This window comes from Sceloporus occidentalis, unplaced genomic scaffold (genome assembly GCF_023333645.1).
Source record: "Sceloporus occidentalis isolate IW3139 unplaced genomic scaffold, rSceOcc1.0.p SCAF_2, whole genome shotgun sequence".
In the NCBI taxonomy this organism is placed as follows: Eukaryota; Metazoa; Chordata; class Lepidosauria; order Squamata; family Phrynosomatidae; genus Sceloporus; species Sceloporus occidentalis.
Window position 1 is genome coordinate 82726973 of NW_028316982.1, and position 22306 is coordinate 82749278.

General features: G+C 40.2%; 1 protein-coding gene across 1 annotated transcript in view; it reads left to right on the plus strand.

Moving 5' to 3' along the window:
* Positions 1 to 22306, plus strand: part of PTPRE (protein tyrosine phosphatase receptor type E) — a 162877-nt gene that overhangs the window by 43037 nt on the left and 97534 nt on the right. The window contains exon 2 of the mRNA XM_089510144.1: positions 10785 to 10807. The gene's annotated coding sequence lies outside the window, so the exon portion shown is untranslated. The remainder of the gene's footprint in view (positions 1 to 10784; positions 10808 to 22306) is intronic.

A 22306-nucleotide genomic window follows, 5' to 3' on the forward strand; every position in this document is an offset into this window, starting at 1 on the left:
TGTCACATTACATTTTGGTTGAACTGCAAAGTTAATATTTGATTGCTGTTTTTATAAGGGTTTGATTGTCATAGTTAGAAAACAAAATATGTAAGGGATATACCCTTGCTGTGATAGTGACTTAACTCAGAGTTGAGTAGAAAATAAATTACAAAGTGCTGGCAGATCTCTGGATAACTTAGAAATTAAATAATCATGGGTTTAGAATTCCTGATTAACAACAGCAAAAGCAAATTATTACCTCTAATTATATTTGTATGGAAGAAAAATAAGCTCTGTTCAGTTCTGCTACTCAAAACAAAATCTTGGTCTTAAAATTCTGTAGTTCTAGGCTTTTGTACTAGGTTTCATCAGTCCCTGGGTTCAAGCAAAAAGAAGGGGAAGACTGAAAGCTGGAGATTTTCTCACTCTTATCTTAACTTTAAGTTGAAAGAAGATTAATTAAAGTACATTTTAGTGAGAAAAATGTTGGAAATGTTAAAATACATTCTGTTTAATATTTCTTACTAATGTCTCATACATTATGTAGTATTTTAAAATTGTACCAACAGATAGAGACTGGTGGCATAAATCCAACTTACACCTCCATATACCTTTTTCTTGGAAGAGGGGCTCATTGTGGATGCAGTGGTGTCCTGCCCTTGTTGTCACCTAGTGTAAGGGGCAGAGCTCTGGAGATAAGGCTTCCAGGGCAGCACACTCAGCCTCCCTTGGGCTGCCCCATCCTTCTCATGAGGAGAAAGATGGGATGGCACAGGTGGAGTGCACTTCACTTCCCTCAGACTGCCCTGTCATTCTCCTCATGAGGAGGAGGACAGGACAGCATGGCCAGGAGCTTGCTTGGCCTCCCTGAGGCTGCCCCATTGGCACAAGGGGAGGGTTCAACTAGTTGTCACTCCTCTTCTGGGGTGTCACCTGGTGCAAGCCACCCTGCCCCACGCCCTAGTGATGCCACTGTGTAGAAGCAACAGCTAAATCCCACCCCAGTTGTTGAGCTGTTGCAGCTCTCCTTGGGTATTCTGTAACTGGTGGAGAATGTGCGGTGGGGGTAGGGATCAGAGAAGCATCTGGGTATATCCTATAGCAGTGATGGCGAACCTATGGCACGCGTGCCAGAGGTGGCACTCAGAGCCCTCTCTGTGGGCACACATGCTGTTGCCCTAGCACAGAGTTTGCCAGAGTTTCTTACTAGAAAGCCAGAGGGACATGGCACTTTGCAATAAATAAGTGGGGTCTGGTCTGTAAAAGGTTCACCATCACTGTCCTATAGCTAAACACAGAATGATTACATCATCTGCTGAGTACTCCAGAGAATCGTGGTAGTTCTCAGTGGATCATATCCACTGAGGCCACATACCCAGATGCTTCTCCACTCTGTTCTCCCTGCCCATTCTCCACCAGTCATGGGGATTTGCAGCAGCTCAACAATAAGTCTAGAGGTGTTGACTTGCCAGTGGCAACTTGCAGAACTATTTTCCTGTGCCCTACAGGATCTTGACCAGAAACAGTCATTTCAGCTATTTTGTTTGACCTTTAAGATAAAAGCCCTTTTCTTGTTTTGAAGAATAAATTAATTTTTCTTTATTCAGAGACATTATTGATCTCTTTAGCTGGAATAAAAGTGTGTTTTCACATCTAACAATGACTTCAGGGTATAGTTTTTCCTATCAATGCCACTGAAAGAGGCTCATTTGTCATAGTACTTTATGTGGCAGGTTCAGTGTTTAAAAACCACTTACTTTGCATGCCAATCCAAGTGTTTATTACATTTCTGTGCTGGCAGCTGTCTTAAGTGTGTAGTGCTGGCATGAAGATGCTAAACCCATTTAGATTCATGCATGGGATAGTAGCTATTAAATCTTACAGCTGGATGTACTGCAAAGTGAAGTGCCACCCAAGGTTTCAGTTGCTTGTTGTCTTTTATTTTCTCAGAATGCCCCTGGGCCCTATATGGGCCCTAAAGGCATCACCAGAACCAAATCTCATCTTAATTTTTATATGTAGCATGCAGATATGCCCATGTTGTTGTTGATTTTTTAAAGCTCTCAAGATATATATTAAAATATTTTGTAATTTGATCTACAGGAAATGAAATTACTGGAGGATAGCATTGTGTTGTGCACCTGGCTGTTTAATATATGTTTTTTAAAGAAGTATAAAAGAAGATGGGAGGGAGGGCAGGAGAAAAGGAAGGAAAGAAAAGGGCCATTCCTAATAATCTTGGAAGAAGTGATGATCTATAGTGAGGTAGCTGGAATGATCAGGTATCAGGAGGCAATCTATCGTGTAGGCATGGGGGCGGGTAGAATAAGGGCATTTCCTTCCTCCTCCCCCCCCCCTGAGAAAACTTTTGCTCTACAATAAATTCTTTCCTTCAGTCTCCCAGTTTCTAGCGTTGCTAAGAGTGAAACATTCAAAATGTTTGCGTCCACCACTTTTATATTTACTGGATCAGTGTTGTCTTGCTAACTGATTGCTCCTTTTGTTTGGATGTCTAAACTTTCTTTCCTAATGCTCATCTGAAGTTTTAAACTACTGCAATTCTAGAAATTATTGCAATGCTAGAAATGCTAGTGGAGAAAAAGATGGAGTGACTTGGAGCAGCAGAAGTGTCAAAAAAGGAAAATGAGGGAGAACAAAAAGAGACATACAGTATGCACACGGAAAACTTGCATTGCCAGCATTTCTACAGCCTTTAGGTAAAAGTTAGAGCTCTCTGAATTAGTGGATCTCTCCTGACAGCAGAAAAAGAAGTCATAAATCATCTTTGTATACACACATGTGTGTAATATACCCCTTTGTAAACAAAATTAAATGCAATGTGAAGTAGAAGGCTTTCATGGCCGGCATCCATAGTTTGTTGTGGGTCTTTTGGGCTATGTGGCCATGTTCTAGAAGAGTTTATTCCTGATGTTTCGCCAGTATCTGTAGCTGGCATCTTACCTTTCCAGTGGTCGATCCAACTGAGAAGCCCTCCAGTCACCATCTCTGAAACAGGGCACCTGGCTGCATCCATGTGTCTAGATGACCCGTTTCTGCATCAGATGTGGCAACTGGGGGGGGGGGGGTCAATTGAATCGACCGCTGAAAGTGTAAGGAGTGCAGGAGGGGCTGTCTGAATAGCCTGATTTTGCCATGGAGTTTCTTAGAAACTCTGCACAAAACCAGAGATATTTTACCCTAGTGTAAAGGCTGTTTATCCCGAGGTCAGATTGGATCCGTGTCTGCATGGAGAGGATTGGGCCCCAGAAGTTTTGGCCAACATTGTCTAAACTAGATGACTTGAAGCTGGGGGCAAACTGGAGCTTTTGGCCCATCTGGACCTCCCCTGAGACTAGAGGCTAGGAGACTTTGAAGAGGTCTCATGGAGAGGTAAAGGAGGTATTGCCTGCCTTGTCATCCCTAGGGAAGCTTGGCCATAGGCTGGACAAAGAGGTGCAGACTCCCAGCTTATCATGAAAATTCAGAGACTCAGAGCACTATCAGTACTATGAGTAGAGTAGTAATGTGCAGCTACTCACATTAGGGCTTATGGTTTTTTTTCTAACCTTGGCTGAATATGACTGTGGCTGTATCTGCACTGCAGAGTCAGAGGTGGGAAGAGTGCAAGTTAAACCCCTCAGCAACATCAGATAGTGTCTGATAGATAAAATTTGGGGGTTTCAGTTTCTACTCAAAAGCAGGAGATGGGCCAGAGCCCGTTACACTAATGGACTGGTACCAGTTCACGGACCATCACTTTGAGTAGAGCTGATCTATAATAATAAAAGAAAATCTGTATATCTTTGACAGGCATAACTCATTGGGATCATGCTAGATGCCGCAAAATTGGAGTTTTTTGTTGTTTTGTTTTGCTTTTTTGTTATTTTCCAAACTGCAGTGCTGATTTTCATGATGAATTCACAAAGATGGAGCTTACTCCAAACAAAAAAGGGGGTAGCTTTAACTAACACAAGAAATTATGATAGGCTGCCTCAAAATTTGGCATAATGTTTTTGGTTCCTATCCCAGTTGTTGTATCCATTTAAAATGAAAATTACAAAAAAAGTTCCAAGTGGGAGGGCTTCCTAAAGTCACAAGAAAAAGTGACCTGCCATAACTTTGGGACATTATATACTCAACTGGGTAGGTCTGGTACATTAAATATGCCATAAGACTCCTTTTTTCCCCTTCTTTATGTTGAAACAGACAACCCTTTGGAAACTGAAGACACTGAAGACACGTTAGGCAATTTGATGGTGATTTTGTTGGCATTTCATGAATAAATGAGGAAAAAAATCATTAGGTTTTAATAATGTGCCTTAGATTTATTTATTTATTAAATAAAAATAATTGTGAGAATTCAGGGTTGCATACAAATAGAACATTAAACAATTTAAAACTATTCTGTTTTAAAAAATAAAACAAAAAACCAAGCAATAATAAAAATTGTGATTGGCCACACGCCCACAGGAGCTATTTCATGGTCAGCCACTCCTGTAGTGGCAGCTTTTTTATAGTTGTGCCCATAGCATGGTCACCAAATTCCATATGTTCCCACAATCCCCAAAAGGTGCGGGAGGCCTGTTTTAAAAGGTACATCAACCAAGTGGAAGATTGTCCAGATAAATATTTTCACTATCTCATTGTTTTGTGCCTTCAAGTCATTCCCAACTTCCGGGGGCAAAACAATCCACTTCGAAGGAGTGGCTTGCTGCCGTCCATTTGAGCACCAGATCCAGCATTTTTTCGGGCCAAAAAGAAGTGGCAAAATGCCACTTCTTTTTGGCTCGGAAAAAGGGCACCCATGCCACTGCAGCAGCACTTTTCTGCACTCCTTTTGGCATGCGGCATGGGAACGCTGCATCAAAGGAGTGCTGTAATACCATCTGTAGTGTGGCAGGCAGGTAGTGTGATGCCGGCTTGGGAGTGGTGTTGGCGTATGTGTCATACTGTTAGTTTGTACAGCCCCCTGGTGACTCTAAGGCAAATCTATAATCAGGTTTTCTTGACAAATTTCTTTAGAGGAGGTTTGCAATTACCATCATCTGAGACTGAAAGAATGCAACTTGCCCAAGGACACCCAGTGCATTTCCATAGCTGAATTGGGATTCGAACCCTGGTCTCCAGAGTCATAGTCCAACATTCAAACCACGCTGGCTCTCTAACTGAGAGATAGATTTTCTCTGTTTGAGGACGAAAAAGTTTTTGGTTTTTTTTCAAATTGTAATTTCTAATTGTTTGATGTTTTATTTATACTGTTGGAATCTGCTTTGATTCCTTTGTGAAAAAGCAGAATGATAATAATAATATAATATATTAATATAATATATTAATATAATATATAATAATAATAAATTATTATTATTATGTATTCTAAGTGTAATTTTTCAAGTCCTGCACTCTGAAGAAATAGAACATGTTTAAGTCTTGGATATTCATTTTACTTAATCCAGGGAGAAATAATCCAGGGATTAATTACTTAATCCAGGGAGAAATTAGGCACCTGAATAGGTTAAATGTCACTACTTTTTTGTATACCGTTACTTACTATGTCATCATTGTTCAATGCACATGCCCTTGCCAGGAAACATCTGTTAAGGACAAGGAAGTTCACTAATAGCATCCTTCATTTCTTTCTGACTAGTATGTGTGTATAAGGAGGAGGGGTGGAGAGAGGGAATACATTTAGCTTTTAGAATGAAGGGCTCAATACATAATGTAAAAAAAGCCATTGAGGCTTATCTTCTGTGTGAACATAATTTTGGTGTGCATAAAAAGCTAGAGGTATGTGCAGTGTGTATGTTTATGCTATTTGTAAACTATGTGACTTCAACATTAGCCTAAACAAATGAAGTTTTTAGTAGCTGTAATAAATATTATTTATTGGATGTATATGCTTCATTTCTCCCAAAATGGGATTTAAGGTGGCTTACAATAATTTAAAAAATAATAAAATAAATAAATAAATAATAAAACTTTTATTTATATCCTGCTTTTCTGTGACAGGACAATCAAAGTGACTTACAACATGTTAAAATCCACATTTACAAATTTATATCTCATATTCCCCCCCCTTAAAACAGGATTAAACAAGTTACAATGAAAACATCTGTTAAAAACACAATAAAAAATACAGCGAGGACAGAGCGGTGGGCTGATACATGATGTGAAAGGCAGTCATTCTGTGGCCAGGCACTTTTATTCAGGAAAGGCCTGCCGGAAGAGATCCGTCTTGATAGCTTTTTTAAAGCTGTCTAAGCTGGCAATTTGACAGATCTTGTCTGGCAGGCCGTTCCATCATCTGGGAGCAATTGCAGAAAAGGCCCTCTGGAAGGTAGCAGTTAGTCTGGTTTTTAAAGGCTGCAAAAGATTCCTCCCAGAGGACCTGAGGGTGCGGGGCGGATTATATGGAAGCAGGCGATCCCTCAAATATGTTGGACCCAAGCCATGTAGGGCTTTAAAGGTTATAACCAACACCTTGTACTATGCCCGGAAACTAATAGAACTAAAAGATAGAACTAAAACATTACTTACTAAAGTTAAAAAAATATTTCAATATTTTTCTAATATTCTCATTCTAATATTAAAACATAACAGTGAAAAACACAGCATAGTTACATATTTATAAAAGAGAACATTATCCTGTACCTTATTGTTCCAACACAGTGTTAACAATAAGCATGTTCCAATAAAATTAGTATTTTCCTCCCTAGTTTCACTATTCTTGATAATATTTTTGTATTATATTTGTGTTACAAGTCCCACAGAGACAGGTGCTTCTTTTTTCATTGTATGATAAATTGCTATCCTGACAGCTATGAATTAATGTCTATATCTTCTTGTAATACTTTTGATTCCACATATAATTACTGAGTTAAAAAAGACAGATCCTATAATCAGTTATTACTTCTGTGTTCTCAAATATCATGATTCAGAATATTTTTATTTCTGAGCAGTGTCAATAGGTATGGCCATTGTAAGATGTTCTCCATCCCCTGATGTGTCATTAGCCCTGGATATGTACACACAAAAGTTTTAGGAATAAAATATCATCAGGACAATATTGTATACAATGTTGTTTTTTTAAATCAAACTATACAAAGCGGTGTGAGTTCTGTTGGTTGTCTCTACTATAATAGCCACAATGAATCACTGAGATTTATATATCGTTTGACTCACTGTTAAATAGTTGATGAGATGGACTGCAACAGAATTAGTAGGAACCAGGTTTTCATCATGAGAGATATTCTCCACATTCATTTCCAGTCTTCTTCAGAGATTTTTAAAAAGAAGAGAAAGTTCTTCATGTGTTAACAGGAAAGGCAATGTTTAAACTTCAGCCTTTTCTTTTACCTTCCAGTATTGGACTAGTTTCATGTATCTATATGTATTTTGTCTTACAGAAAATACTGCGTACCTACATTGATGTTTTAGGGTTTCAGTGAAGAGTATATGTGTGATTGTACCTAAACGGTTTGGTCTGGCGTAATGGTCTGCAAAATCGCCTCTGTAATTGTTTGTGCTGGCCATTTGCACCTTCAAATTGAAGGTCAGTCGCTCAGGGATTTGGGAACGGAAGGAGGCAGATAAAAGAATACAGCTGGAAATGAGGGCAGCTCTGTCAGAGTGCAGGGAGAAAAACTAATTAGTTTTATTGAATTCGGTTGGTTACTGGAACTATTTGCAGTGTGTTAATCTTCAGAATGGGGAATGGGTGTTAAATGAGTTTTGGTTCTGTGGCTTTTGATGTGCAGCATAATCAGCTGAAATGATTTCATCGAATACTGTGCAAGTACAGTGCCTTCCACGATGGATGAATTCTCTCTAGAATTCAGCACAAAATAAGTATGTGGCTGTAGATTATGAAATAACTATGTTATGTTTAGATTCATATCTCTCTCCCTCTCTGCAGTGCTTTGTGACCTGATTCCTTGTTCTATTTTCTCCATAGTCTGATTGAAAAGAACTAGCACAACTTGCTTTAAAAGCTTGTTTTAGCTAAGGGCCTGAACAGACAGGCCAAAATAAAGCTGCTTCGGGTCACTTTGGAGGTATGCTGTTTAAAGGATGCATGCGTCCTAAAAGGCCAGAAACCGTGCCAAAGTCACTCTCTAAGCACTGGAACACAGCTTTGGTTCAGCTTCTGGCCTCTTAAGATGTGCGTGTCATTTAAAAAGCATACCTCCAAAGTGACCTGAAGCAGCTTTATTTTGACCTGTCTGTTCAGGCTTTTAAATTAGCAGCCCTTTTATGCTACAAAATTGTAGCATTGCAATGCCACTTTAACTGATGGGGCAACATCCTGTGGACTCCTGGGATTTGCAGTTTAGTGAAGGTCTAGAGCTCTCTGACAAAGAATTTTAATTACTCCCCAAAATTTCCAATCCCAGGATTCCATAGGCTGGAAAGATGGAAGTAAAAGAGGAATCATAGTGCTATAATTATGTGGTGTGAGGTGTGTAGTGTGTTGGTAATAAAGATTTTATTCTATATGTAGTGTGAAAGGGTCCTAGGTTCCAAATGGAATCATTTTGGGAGGACAGACAATAACATAATTGATAATGCTTGATTTTGGTTAATTAATCTGCCCCCCCCCCCCCCCGCCCAGTTCAGGGTTGATTGAATGAAAATCACTTTAAAACTGAACCTAAGATGAGATCAGCGCAAACCAGTTACTTATTTGGTCTTTATTGCAAAAGATTTCAAACACTGATGTCTCTTTTGGCACAGATTAGGCACTGAAATAAAATATTTACTGTTATTTGATTCCTGGCTGAAAAATGAAAACTCAGGTCCAAAATACACTGCAGAAATAATCAAGTTTGAGACTGCTTTAATTGCCCTGGCTGAATACAAGGGAATTCTGGGAACTGTAATTTTTTTTGAGACATTTAGCCTTCTGTCAGAGAGCTGTGGTGCCACAACAAACTATAATACCCAGGATTCCCTAGCACTGAGCCAGGGCAGTCTCAAACTGGATTATTTCTGCAGTGTGTTTTGGACATCAGTCAGGCAGAATGATGCACTGGCAAGAATTTTGCACAGTTTTTCCCTTCTATTTGCAATTTGTGCAATATTGCTGTTTTCTGTGCAAGATTTATTGTGGAATTATTTGTGTAATATTTTCATTGTGTATTATTTTCCTTGTGCAATATTACTGGAGTACCCCCCCCACCTTGCACAAAAAACTGTCTGACTGTCAAGAACCAACAATAATTTGTATACACAAAATGTGTATTTCTGCACAAAATAATTTCTCAAAACACTTCAGGATGTGTGAATACTGGGTGAGAACTGTACAGAAACATTCATTTTCTCCACAGTGGTGAAAAATAGAGGAAAATGTTTATCTTTGTGAGAATGAAATAGTCAGATATTAATATCTCTAACTCTGGGAGATCAAAGGTGAAGAGCACAGAAAGAACTATGTCTGTGGGAAGTACAGTGGGTCCTTGTTATCAGCTAGGGTTTGGTTCCACAATCCCCTGTGGATGCCAAAATTGGTGGATGCACAAGTCCCATTGTATACAATGGTGTAGTAAAATGGTGTCCCCTATACAAAATAGCAAAATCAAAGTTTGCTTTTGGGAAATGTGTTTTGGAATATTTCCAAGCTGTGCATGGTGGATTCCATGGATATGGAGGGCTGACTGTACAGTTAGAAAAACAGATTCCCAGGATTGCAGTCAGCATAGTTTGAGGAGATTATCTGAGCACAATCTGAGGAGCATCCTGCTTCTCTCCTGTCTTTTTTCTCTGTGTGATAATGTCCTTTAAAAAGTCATTCAAGCACTCTTGTCTGGCAGTGAGCAGATGGACTGGGGTAGAGGATATCACCTTCTTGTCTCATTAAGATCTCTTGAGAATACCTTCACTGGCAGAAGCCTGCTTGGGGGGTATGTGGGAGAGGGCTTTCACCCATATTGTTGAATGCACTCTCCACAGAGTGGCAGCCACTTCCTCCTTTCATGGATTTAAGAAGTGTGTGAAGATATGTTTTTACACAATGGCCTTTTAAACTGTGCTGATGGTCATTGATTATTCTAGTTATTTTGTTTTTTTATAATGTTTAATGTTTAACAGTGGAACTGCTTATGGTGTTTTTATCCACCTAGGCTGTTCTGTTTCTAAATTTAGATTTTTGTAATTAGGTAGGATTGCTGTGCCCAGAGAACCAATATGGTCCTGGACTAGGGCTCCGAGAGACCAGGGTTTTATTGCTACTCAGTCATAGGACCTGTGTGACCTTGGGAAAATTGCACTCTCTTATCCTTAGAGAAAGCGAAGGTGGGATTGTCCATTGCACTTCTAAAATGTAGTTGAGGCTACCTGCTTTCCTTCTGTTGATGAAGCATTCAGGAAGAAGCCAGGAGAAGCCATTTTTTTAATAACAGGATATCCCATTATTCAAAAAATGGCTTCTTCGCAAATGCTTCATGGACGAAAGGGAAGCAGGAAGCCTCAGTTATGTTTTAGAAGTGCAATGGACGATCCCACTTTCGTGCTTCTGCAATAGTTCAGCAATGTTTCACTACATAAGTGCCTCCGTGTGATAATCCCCTTAGGGTCACCATAAGTAAAAAATTACTTGAAGGCACACAACAACAACAACAACAACAAGAAAGCCCTACATTAGGGTCACCATAAGTTGAACTCAATGTGGAGGCACATAAAAACAGCAAACTGTGCCCAACTGAGATTTTATGTAAAGCATTATAATCATATAATCATTCAGTTTAAAGCAACAAAGAGTTTCGTTTTTATTGATTTTTTAAACAAATTTCTTATCTTTTTCTTTACAGCCTATAGCATCTTCTTCAAGTGGGTAAGTACACTATATCATTTAATAATCAATGGCCTGGCTTTAGGTGTTTATAAGCAAGAAACCTCAGGTATTTATAGAAACTAAGCTTTATTTATGTATAGCTGTCAAACTTCATTTAAATTTTATAGGTAAGTCTCTGTGGAGATACTAAAATATATTTTGCAACCTAACCTTTGCACAGGCTGTAATTTTAACAAGCATTTTTTCCATTAAAAATTTCCTATTAGAATGGTCTGTCCTCGAAGGCTGATGGAACCCAAAAGGTTCCAAGACACCCTAGAGGGAATTATGTTTGGGAACAATGGCGACTCTGTCGAATCCCTGGTTAATAATTGGAATAAGAACTTTACCGAGGTAATAGACAGTATCGCTCCCGAGCGTCCTTACCAGCCCGCTTCAAACAGAAGACCCTGGTATACAAAAGACCTATACCAGATGAAGCGGGCTGCACAACGATTAGAGCGTTACTGGCGGAAACATCAGCACATGTCTGACAAGACACTCCATGAGAACATGTTACGTTCCTACAGAGTGGCAATCAGTGCAGCAAAGAATTCATTCAATGCTGCATGGATTGTGTCGGCGGAGTCTCGTCCAGCAGAGCTGTTCAGGGTGGTCAGGGAATTAACTCAAGTACCGACCACCCTGAACCCTTTATTAGAACCAACTACAGCCTGCTGTGACGCTTTCAACAATTTCTTTGCCGATAAAATCTCTCAGATAAGGGCTGATCTTGATGCCGGCTTTTTGACAGAATCAATAAGAGAGGTATCCAGTGACTCTGGAAACAAAGTTATTCTGGATCAGTTTGAGTCTGTAAGTACCGATGACGTGGACAAGCTCCTTGGAAGTGTAAGGAGAACGACGTGCGCTCTCGACCCTTGCCCCTCTTGGTTGATTGTTCAGAGAGGAGATGCAATGAAAACACCGTTACATCTTATTATTAATGCATCTCTTCGGGAGGGTATATTCCCAATGGCCTTGACACAGGCAATAGTAAGACCGATCTTGAAAAAACCCTTCCTTGATCCCCTACTGAGAAACAATTATAGACCAGTTTCTCTTTTACCATTTTTGGGCAAGATGATCGAGAGGGCAGTTGCCTCCCAACTCCAAGTTGTCTTGGAGGAAACCGATTATCTAGACCCATTTCAAACTGGCTTCAGGATGGGATACGGAGTTGAGACTGCTATGGTCGCCTTAGTCGATGATCTTCGTCTGGGCATCGACAGGGGAGATGTTACCTTGTTGGTGCTCTTGGACATCTCGGCGGCTTTTGATACCATCAACCATGGTATCCTTCTGGGACGCCTGGGGGAATTGGGCATCGGAGGCACTGCGCTCCAGTGGTTCCGATCCTATCTCTCGGGAAGGTCCCAGATGGTGAGGCTAGGGGATTGCTGCTCCCATAAAAGGGAGCTAACATCGGGCGTCCCACAGGGCGCCATTTTATCCCCTATGCTGTTTAACATCTACATGAAGCCGCTGGGAGAGATCATCCGGAGACATGGGGCTCGGTGTTATCAGTACGCTGATGACACCCAGATCTACCTCTCCATGTCTCCGACTGATACAGTGACTAAGGATGGCATCTCTCCTCTGGATGCCTGCCTGGAGTCAGTAATGGGCTGGATGAGGGAAAACAGACTCAGGCTGAATCCAGAGAAAACAGAGGTACTCATGATAGGTACCCCAAGTCCAGGCAGGGAAATTTGTCATCCAGTCCTAGACGGGGTTAGCCTCCCCCTAAAGGACAAAGTGCACAGTCTGGGAGTACTCTTGGATCCATCCTTACAACTGTCATCCCGGGTGGATACGATGGCCAAGAGTGCTTGGTACCAGCTTCGGCTGATATGCCAGCTGCATCCCTGTTTGGACCAAAAGGACCTTGAAATGGTAGTACATGCACTGGTAACCTCTCGGTTAGATTTCTGTAATGCGCTCTACATGGGGCTACCTTTGTACCAAGTCCGGAAGCTTCAGTTAGTTCAAAATGCAGCAGCCAGATTGGTCGCTGGAACATCTAGGGCAGACCATATAACTCCGGTACTAAAATCTCTTCACTGGCTGCCCATTAGCTTCCGGGCCCAATACAAAGTGTCGGTTATTACCTATAAAGCCCTACATGGCTTGGGCCCGAGCTACTTGAAGGAGCGCCTTCTCCCACATAATCCGCCCCGCACTCTCAGAACATCAGGGAAATTCTTATTACAATGTCAGAGAGTGAGACTGACAACAACTCATAAGAAGTCATTTACATCGACAGCACCTACTCTCTGGAATAATCTTCCTGATGAAATCCGAGCCTGCTCCACTTTGGATGCTTTTAAAAAGGCTCTGAAGACACATTTATTCCGACTGGCATATCCGTCTGACTCTTTGTAGGAATTATTCTTGATAGACTTGCATATCATTGACCGAAAAGACTCTTGGCTGTATGTTTTTATGTATTTTGAGAATTGTGGTTTTTATCTTTAATCTGTATGTATTAACACACTTGTACACCGCTTTGATCACCAGAAAAGCGGTATAGAAATAAAGTTATTATTGTTGTTGTTGTTGTTGTTGTTGTTGTTGTTATTATTATTATACTGTAATCTTGAAATCAAGGTTTTGCATATCTCAGACATGGCATTAGAAACCCGTTAGAAGTACAGTGTCAGATAATGATACAGACAGCAGTTGCTTCCAACTGATATGCTTCTGGTAGATGACTATAAAAAGTGTTCTAGATTCATGTTGACAGAACTGTGCTGCTTTCATTATAATTGCATTGACTGCATTTAGTTTTCAGTGCCAGAGTTTTTAAAAAAGGATATTATTCAGTAGGAGGATAAAATTTCATAATGGGAAATTTGTAGAAAACATCTCTTTATTGTTATTGTTAACAAGTGTTTTCACCCACATGTGTGACATTTACATGTACAAGAAGATGATCATCAGAAGATCATCTTTTACCTACAGTTACCAGACAGTGGTAGGAATTGCCGACATGGGCAAAAACAATAGCACTGGGTTGGTTCTCTAAAGTGGAAAACAAGCAATTAAACCAGGGCTAAAGGTTAGAATAATGAAATATATAGTTTATTAAAAACACAGAATGTTTACATAAACAACTGATAGGATTGTCAAATATTTATTTGGAGATATTTTGAAGCAATTTGTGTGTAGTTTGTGTGTAGACAGAACTAAGAAGAATGAGGGGCTGCTCAAAATGTGGTAGATGAGTGCAAAAGTTTGATGTTCAGAGTCCAAAGGATTTTTGAGTTATTTTTAAATGACCTGTTTAGTATTCAGTTATGTGGTAGTTAATTTTTCTGCAATAGATTTCTTATTTGTTTTACATATAGTCCCTTATTACATCAATTAAAAGCTGAATATGCTGTTGAGAGAGACACATACTCATTTAAAAGGGCTGGCTTTTGGAAATTAGGACGTGTGTACAGTCTGTCCTCGCCTTACGCGGGGGATCTGTTCCGGATCCCTCCACGTAAGGCGAATTCCGCCTATGCTCGAGCCCCATTGGAAACAATGGGGCTCGTGCGCGGTGGCGCAGGCGCGCGCAGGGCGCAACGGGCGCGTGCCCATTCAATTGAATGGGACGCGCCGCCCCTTCCGCCCCGCAGCTTGAGCGTGTATGCTCAAGGCCGCGTATGGCGCGCCCGCATATGGCGCGGGCACGCTGTATAAATTTTAGAGTTAAAACAACGAGGGGGGGGGAGTTTCAAATATTGTGCAAGTATTTTTATCCTGTGCAAAAATGCCTACCATATTGCACTGACATTTTCTAGTGGGTAGAGAAAACATCAAGCATAATACAATGGCTGGGGTTTAGTTCTGCCACCCCCTGGAGATTATCACACACAGACGGGATAGGGACGGGATTGACCCCCTGTCCTTATCCCATCATTAACCTATCCATGACTGTGATAGTGTGAAAGGCTTTGACATCATCTCGCTGATTCTGGCATTAACACGTCATTAAGCAGCATTGCAGTAGCATGAACTTCCATTAATGAAAAATGCATTAATGTAACTTTAAAGATGGTTTAATGACGGATTAATGACAGGATCTGTGCAATGTCATCTGAAAGTATTTTATGCAATTGCGGTCAGTCATGCTTTCCAGACAGGTTAATGATGGGATCTTCTCGATGTCGTCTGAAAGTCCTTCCTGTGATCGCATGGGAAGGATGGGACAGGAATGGGACAAGGACAGGATAACCACTGTGTGATAATCTCCCCTGTGTGTACCAAAACCTGTGGATATTCAAGTCCCATTAAATATAATGGTGTAGTAAAACTGTGTCCTTTTTTTAAAAAAATGGCAAAATCAAGGTTTGCTTTCTGGAATTTATAAAAAATATTTTCAAGCTGTAGATGCTTGAATCTGTGGATCCGGCAGAATTATAAAGGAACTAGTATACTCAAACAGTAATTCACAGTACAGTCTGCCCTTGCCTTACGCGGGGGATCCAGACCCCCCCCCCACATAAGGCAAAAAACGTGTATGCTCAAGCCCCATTAGATATAATGGGGCTTGTGCATGCTGCACAGCCGTGTGCACACGCCACTCTCCTGGCATCTTCCACATAGGCTTGAAGCCTCCTATAACGAGCCCCCGTATGGCGCGGGCTCACTGTAGTAGGAGGTTTGGCTTACTACTCCCTGTGTTGGAGGTTATGACTAAGCCATTACAATTTCAAAAACAAAGAATGGCTGTAAAACCGATTCCTCCTCTATGGCATGAATAGATATCTTATGTATTGTGAATGTATGTTTCTGTAACCTCAAGGACTACCATCTGGAGTCAGATGCAAAATGGAGTTGGATGGGAGGAGATATACTCAGCTAAGTAGAATTAAAGGGATGCAGTGGCTTAGTGGTTAAGATGCCAGTTCTGATGATCAGAAGGTCTGAAGGTTGGCAGTTTCAGGCCCAAGTGCTGTGTGATGAGGTGAGCTCCTGTCACTAGTCCCAGCTTCTGCAAATCTTGCAGTTTGAAAGCATGTAAATGCAAGTAGATACAGTTGTCCCTCCTTATACACTGATTTTTTATACACGGATTCAAGCATCCACGGCTTGAAAATATTCAAAAAAAGTATAAAGTTCAAGTCTCAAACCTTGATTTTTCCATTTTATATAAGGGACAACATTTTGCTATGCCATTGTATTTAATGGGACTTGAGCAAACACTGATTTTGTTATTCATAGGGATTCCTGGAGCCAAACCTCAGCGGATAACAAGGGTCCACTTGTAAATAGGTACCAGTTCAGTGGGAAGGTAATAGCATTCCATGCAGTCATGCTGGCCACATGACCACTGGAGTGATCTTTGGACAACACTGGCACTTTGGCTTAGTAACAGAAATGAGCACCGCCTCCTACAGTCGGTTACAACTAGACATTGATGACAAGGGGAAACCTTTTCCTTTACCTTTCGAATTAAGGACCAAACTGCCCTTAACACATGACTCAAATTTGTCTTTTTAAAACCAACACTATCTCTGCCTTACATAGTATATCAGTGAAATTGCACTTTTGTACTGTATAACTCTATAACTTTAAATGAAAAAATATTCAGGGAGAAAATTTAGCCTTTGCTTCTTATGGGACCACCTCAGCAAACTGTGGCCCCAGGTTTTTGTTTGTTTTTCTTTTTCTAGATGAGTACTCGTACAGATGCAAGAAATCAGTTTCCCACATGCAATGGAATGATTGGGTGTGGAGAATCTCAGGAACTACACTCCAGTGAATATCAGATGCTGTAGGCTATATTTCAGAAGAAGGAACTGGCAAAATCACCGCTGAGTATTCCTTGCCAAAGAAAACCGTATGAAATTTATGGGTCCCCTTGTCAATAGGGACAAGGAAGGCACACATACCCACATTCTATAACAACTCATACTTCTTTAGATCGATCTGGAAGAGCCCTTACAGATAAATTGCAAAACACCCAGAGATCTACCAGTAGATCCTAAGCTACCAGTCTAGATAGTGATCTGATCTAGGGAATGCTTTGGATTTGGGTTTTTCTGCTTTCAGATAATAATGTGTAAATTTTATTTCTAGTGTGTTCTTCCTTCCCTTCAGATTTCTCTTTCCACCTTTTATAGAATGGGAATTGCATGCAGTTTGCAGCTGCTTGGAAATTTTTATGTGAGAAACAGATTTAAAAGCTAATAATTTCTTAATCATTGATTAAAATAAATATTTCCTATTCCAGTACCAAGAGGAAATCTTTACACTATTAAACTGAATAGTCCTTTCCCAGACAATTTTACAGCATGAGGCTTTTGACTGTTCATCACATGGCAAAAAACCTAACATAGAAGTCAAGGTTTCCATTTAATGGGGGAGGGATGGAGCGAAAGAGTTTGAGAGGTCAGTGCCTTGTCTTTTAAAAGGAACTGTGTTGCAGCTGGGCCAGGATTTCCTGAAACAAGGAGTTGCTGATAAAGAATTACTTCCAGTTAATAAGCAACATGGATCCCAGGGTGTTAGGCTTGCTGTGTAACAGACCTGTTTCGAATGGGAATGAGGTAAATGGGCATATTAGTTTGTTTGATTTAATGAAAAATGTAGCTTAAGGTAAATTGCATGGCACGTAGCTGAGTTCAGTTAATGCATAGTTTTTATTAGTTTTGAATGTATTTAACTATTATTGTGTTTTCCTCTTGTAATAGTACTTTCTAGATTTTAAATGATTTTGGCAGCGAGGGTGGGGAAGAAAAAGATGAAATCACAGGACAGTATGACAATTAAAATTTAGGGCTTGGGGAGAAGAGGTGTTTCATTTAAAATTACACGTGGTTCAGTCTGCATTTTTATGTTGAAGTCAGCCCTCTGAGTGCATAATGGCTTACTTCAAGTAAATACACATGAATGTACAGGCATAATCAGACAGGAAAATATTGTCAGTGTCAAGGAATTGCTTCATTTCAAACTCAGTAACTTGAATAATACATCCTTCTGTTTATATTGGTGGAACAACGACAAACCTGCATGCAAGGTTTTAGAATAATACATGGGAAGAAGATGTCTAGTTTAAATAATATTATATATAGTGCTGGAGTATTGAGCTCTATAGTTACCAACCTCTAACTTCTAGCAAACTATTTTTTTCATTGTTTACTTAATATATATAAACGTTATTCATGTGTTGAAGGTGCTGTGAAAAAAGCTGTTGCTTTTTTAAATACAAAGTTAAAATGTAAACTTTTTCATGAGAGGAAGAGCAGAAATATTCCACGTAAATCATGTTTAAAAAATCTGTATAAAGAGTCAGGAAGGATGGACACTGGAACAATTTTGTTTAATTCAAAGACAGAGTTTACCAACAACCTGAGCTCTCAAAAGGAAGGGTGGGGTATACATTATTGTTCCTCATGATAATGATGATGTCTTCAGACAGATTGGCCCTGATCCCAAATAAATTGTAAATAGTTGTAGGCTCTTCTCATGCGAAGTACATGTGGGGAGCCTTCTACTGTGATAAACACATAATTACTTGTATGATTATCACTGTTGGGTAGTGAAATGAAAGAAGAAAAGCAAAGCAGTAATTTCCACCTAAGAAGTGTTGCTCTTGTTACAACTGTTTGCACTGATTATATTTAAGAAAGAAAGAATTTTGGAGCTCCCAGTTCAGGTCCACACAAAGCCTCAAATTCACTGGGTGGCTTTGAACTGTCTGTCAAGCAGATCTGTCCCACAAGGTTGTTGTAAAGATAAAATAAGAAAAAGAGCAGCATGTACATCATCTTGTGCGCACTGGGCAAAAGGTGGAATGGAACAGAACAAATGAGTGAATTATCACCACGTAGTTCTTGAAACTAAGATCAGCAATCCATGAAACATGTTTGTTTTAACATCCAGACTATTCACATTGGTTCAAATGGAAAGTACAATGTACAGCTGTGTCTATGAGATATTGTATTTCGAATAACTGCATTCATTGTTGGCCAAACTATCTGGGGATGATGGAAACTGTAGTCCAACAAAATCTGGAGGTCTACAGATTACCTGAATCATGCTTTCTTCCTTTTTGTTTTCAGTCTTCCTGAAATCTTAGAAAGAGACTTTTCCAAGCTGTTGTCTGAGATTTTTAGCTAAGTCAAGACCAACACATTTTGACAAAAGGTGTGTTACTAATCCAAATTATTCGAGACTGCAGCTCCAGTAGGCCTTTCTATTAATTTCTGTGAATTTCTAGTGTGTGGGAGGCTGGCAGGAGCGCAGGACTGACCTTATCATCACCTTCAATATTGTCATGCTCCAGGAGTCCCACAGGATATACTCTGACTTATACCTTTGCCAGAAGTATAGCTGAAGCTAGAGTCTGAACCCTGGACCTTAAACACATAAAATAAAAATGCTCTGCCATTTAGCTGTGTCCACAGCAATTCCTCCCCCCCCCCCCCGCAAAAAATTAAAAGAAACATCAGATGCAGAGTGTAATTTCCCCTAATTGGTCATAGATTGCAATAACAATTTGCTTTTCGACTGATATTGTTATGCCATATAAGAAATTTAAGCCCTAATTGCATTTCACTTACATAAAGCTCTCTTGAAGGCTGGTGGCAGGAGCCATTTTGCTTAGCTTTCATGTGGATTAATGTGATTGACTTTCCAGAAATAAACTATTAAGCTTTTTGCTTGAAACACACACACGCAGAAATTTAAATCAGTGTAGTAAAATAGATTTTGAAAAAATATAAAGACCACATGGAAACAAAATCTTTCTTTTTGAACCGTTTACCAGACTGTGGTCAGCAACATTTGTTTCATGTGTGTGGGTTCTATATTATTAACCTCATTTGTTTGTGTACAGTGTTCATTCCAAGCAAATAAGTCACAAAGAGGATTTATAAATATAACTGTGTAAAATTTAACAAAGCTAACCTATTTTAGAAACTGATGCCATAAAAGTGCTTTAACAGTGTTTGGGTTTTTTGGGTGGAGAAATGTCAATAGATTGACATACCACTAAAGAAAATATCCTCTCTTGTCTTTCTTAGTAAAGCTACTTCTCTGTTAACTTAATTTAGCACCATCACTAAGAAGAGTAATGTGGCCAAGGCATGGAAGACATAGAGTCTAACTTAGACTGATGTGATAAATGTGAAAGACAACTACTAGTAATCATCATCATCATCATCATCATCATCATCATCATCATCATTTCTTTCCCACCTCTCCTCAAGGCTCAATTCAGTAAATCAGTAAAGACTAGATTCAGTAAATAAGCAATGCATATGAGTAAAAATAGGACAAAGCTATTCCTCACTAACTTCAGCTCTGCACTCACTCCATTGCTTTAAGCAATTTCTCCTCACTGTGGAGTTTATCACACGGCCCCTAAAACAGGCCCAGTGCATTCTAAACGTCCCCAGAAATGGCGCCCTCTGGAACGGAACGGGGATGCAACTGGAATGCCCGGCGGCAAAGGCGGCATTCGAGCATGCGATAAAATGGGGTTCTTGGCCCCATCCCGTTCTGTGCGCTCCCACGCACGTTCATGTTTAGAACACACTGGGCCCGTTTTAGGGGCCATGCGATAAACTTCTGTGTCTCACTATAAAATTGAAACTGGAGGTGGTGGTAGTGGGTTAAAGTAGCAGGGCACAGCAAGGTAAAATGGAATATAGGGGTCATTCCTTCATCTCAGTAATGGATCATCCAAATGGGAGAAAATGTCAGCAAGCCAGACTGATGTCCTTAGAAACTAATTTGATTCTAAATGAAAGATTTCTTGGAGTTTTTCATGTGTTAGGCCCGGTACAGATGGGCGGTTAGCGGCATCCTCCCAGTGAACTAGGGCTAGATGAGGCTGGGCATTTACATACCCAGCAGCCCTAGTCCACAAGGATGCTGCCATCATGGCTTGCTGCCACCCACACGGGCAGCACCATGATGGTGCGAGCGCCACACAGCATGCACACATTGCTCACCAGAAGTGATGCGATTGGGGGGTGCCAGCATGCCAATTGTGCCCCTTCCAGGAAGCTGCTTATGGCAGCTTCTTTTTCCTCCCGGGAGGGAGCGCATCGTTGCTGTGCCATTTGGTTGCTGCAGCAATGATGCAGGGCAAAGACGGGCAGCACAGAGCCCCTATGTTAACTATAAAACTTTTATGTCCCATGTTTGCTCTCTGTTAACTATATTCTCTGTCCTCATTCATATTATAAGATACATTTTTAATTCTTCATAACTTGGAATATGCATATACCACATGTTTACATTGTACAGCAAATATTTTTTGTGTTAAATACAGAGAGTGGTCAGTCAGAACGGAGTCATGTAACTAAAAGGAAGTGAGAAGTAACAGGGGCAAATGACATCAGCTTTTCTTGCTGCTCTGCTTCCTAAGGCTAATGAATAATAGTGGAAATTGGATGTTCTCTGATGTTAAAAAAAGAAACTTGCTTTAAGTGCATAAGCTTAGGTGACCCATTTGGCACAAAATGATCCTTGGAAATGGTGCAGCTCAAGGTTATGCAGTTTCTCCTGGCCTGATTATACCATTTGTAGAGATGGATATTGAAAGACAAGAATGTATATTCATGTAAGCTTTTCTGAAAGCAGAGACTGTACATAATGAGGTATTCAGCTCCCAAGAGAATATGTATGGTGGCGATATACTTCTGCAGTTTTTCCTCTGCAGAGACCTAAGTTTAACATACAGACTTTGTGGAGGGGACAGCGGAAAAGAGGACTGTGTGAGGGGGGCTATGGAGTGGCCTTTTTGTCTACTGATGGGCTTCATCACCCCTTGCTTTTTTGCATGTACTGTATATCATATAGGGAGGGGGTCATTAGGCATGAAAAGCCCAATAGAGTAGTTTTTCCATTAATCATGTCCTTAAATACTTGACTTGCAAAAATTTAATGAGACTTAGGTGCATCATGTGAAACTCCAACTGTGAAAACACTTTGGATGACTGTGGGAAGTCACACTCTTTCATACTCAGAGGATGGCAAAGGCAAGTCCCATCTGGATAAATCTTGCCAAGACAATCCCATAATAGGTTTGGCTTAGGGTTATCAGAAACAACTTGAAGTCACACAACAAACCACAGTAGAAGTATGAAATTCCATGAAATGTTCACACATGTTCTTTGGATTCCAACAATGTCTTGTGAAATTCACCCCTGCTTCCTGTTCCCTATGATGAGCTGGGGAACGTAGAGTGCTCCAGAGATGTTGAGAGACTGCAATTCACATCAATGTGTAAAACAATGGCATGCAATTTCTCAATGCAGCAGATTCCAAAATGGTTCCTTCTAGATGTTTTGGATTACAATTTTCATAATGCATTGTCATTGACCATGCTGTTCCATAGTCCAGAATATCTGGAGAAGCCTGATCTGAACCAGTTAGCATATGATGATAATGAATCATGCTGAGATGTAAGTGTAACCATAGGTGGTTTTCTCTGCATGTAACTGCAGCCATTTTCACTTTTTCTGCGTGTCGATGCCTGTATGTTAGACTGAG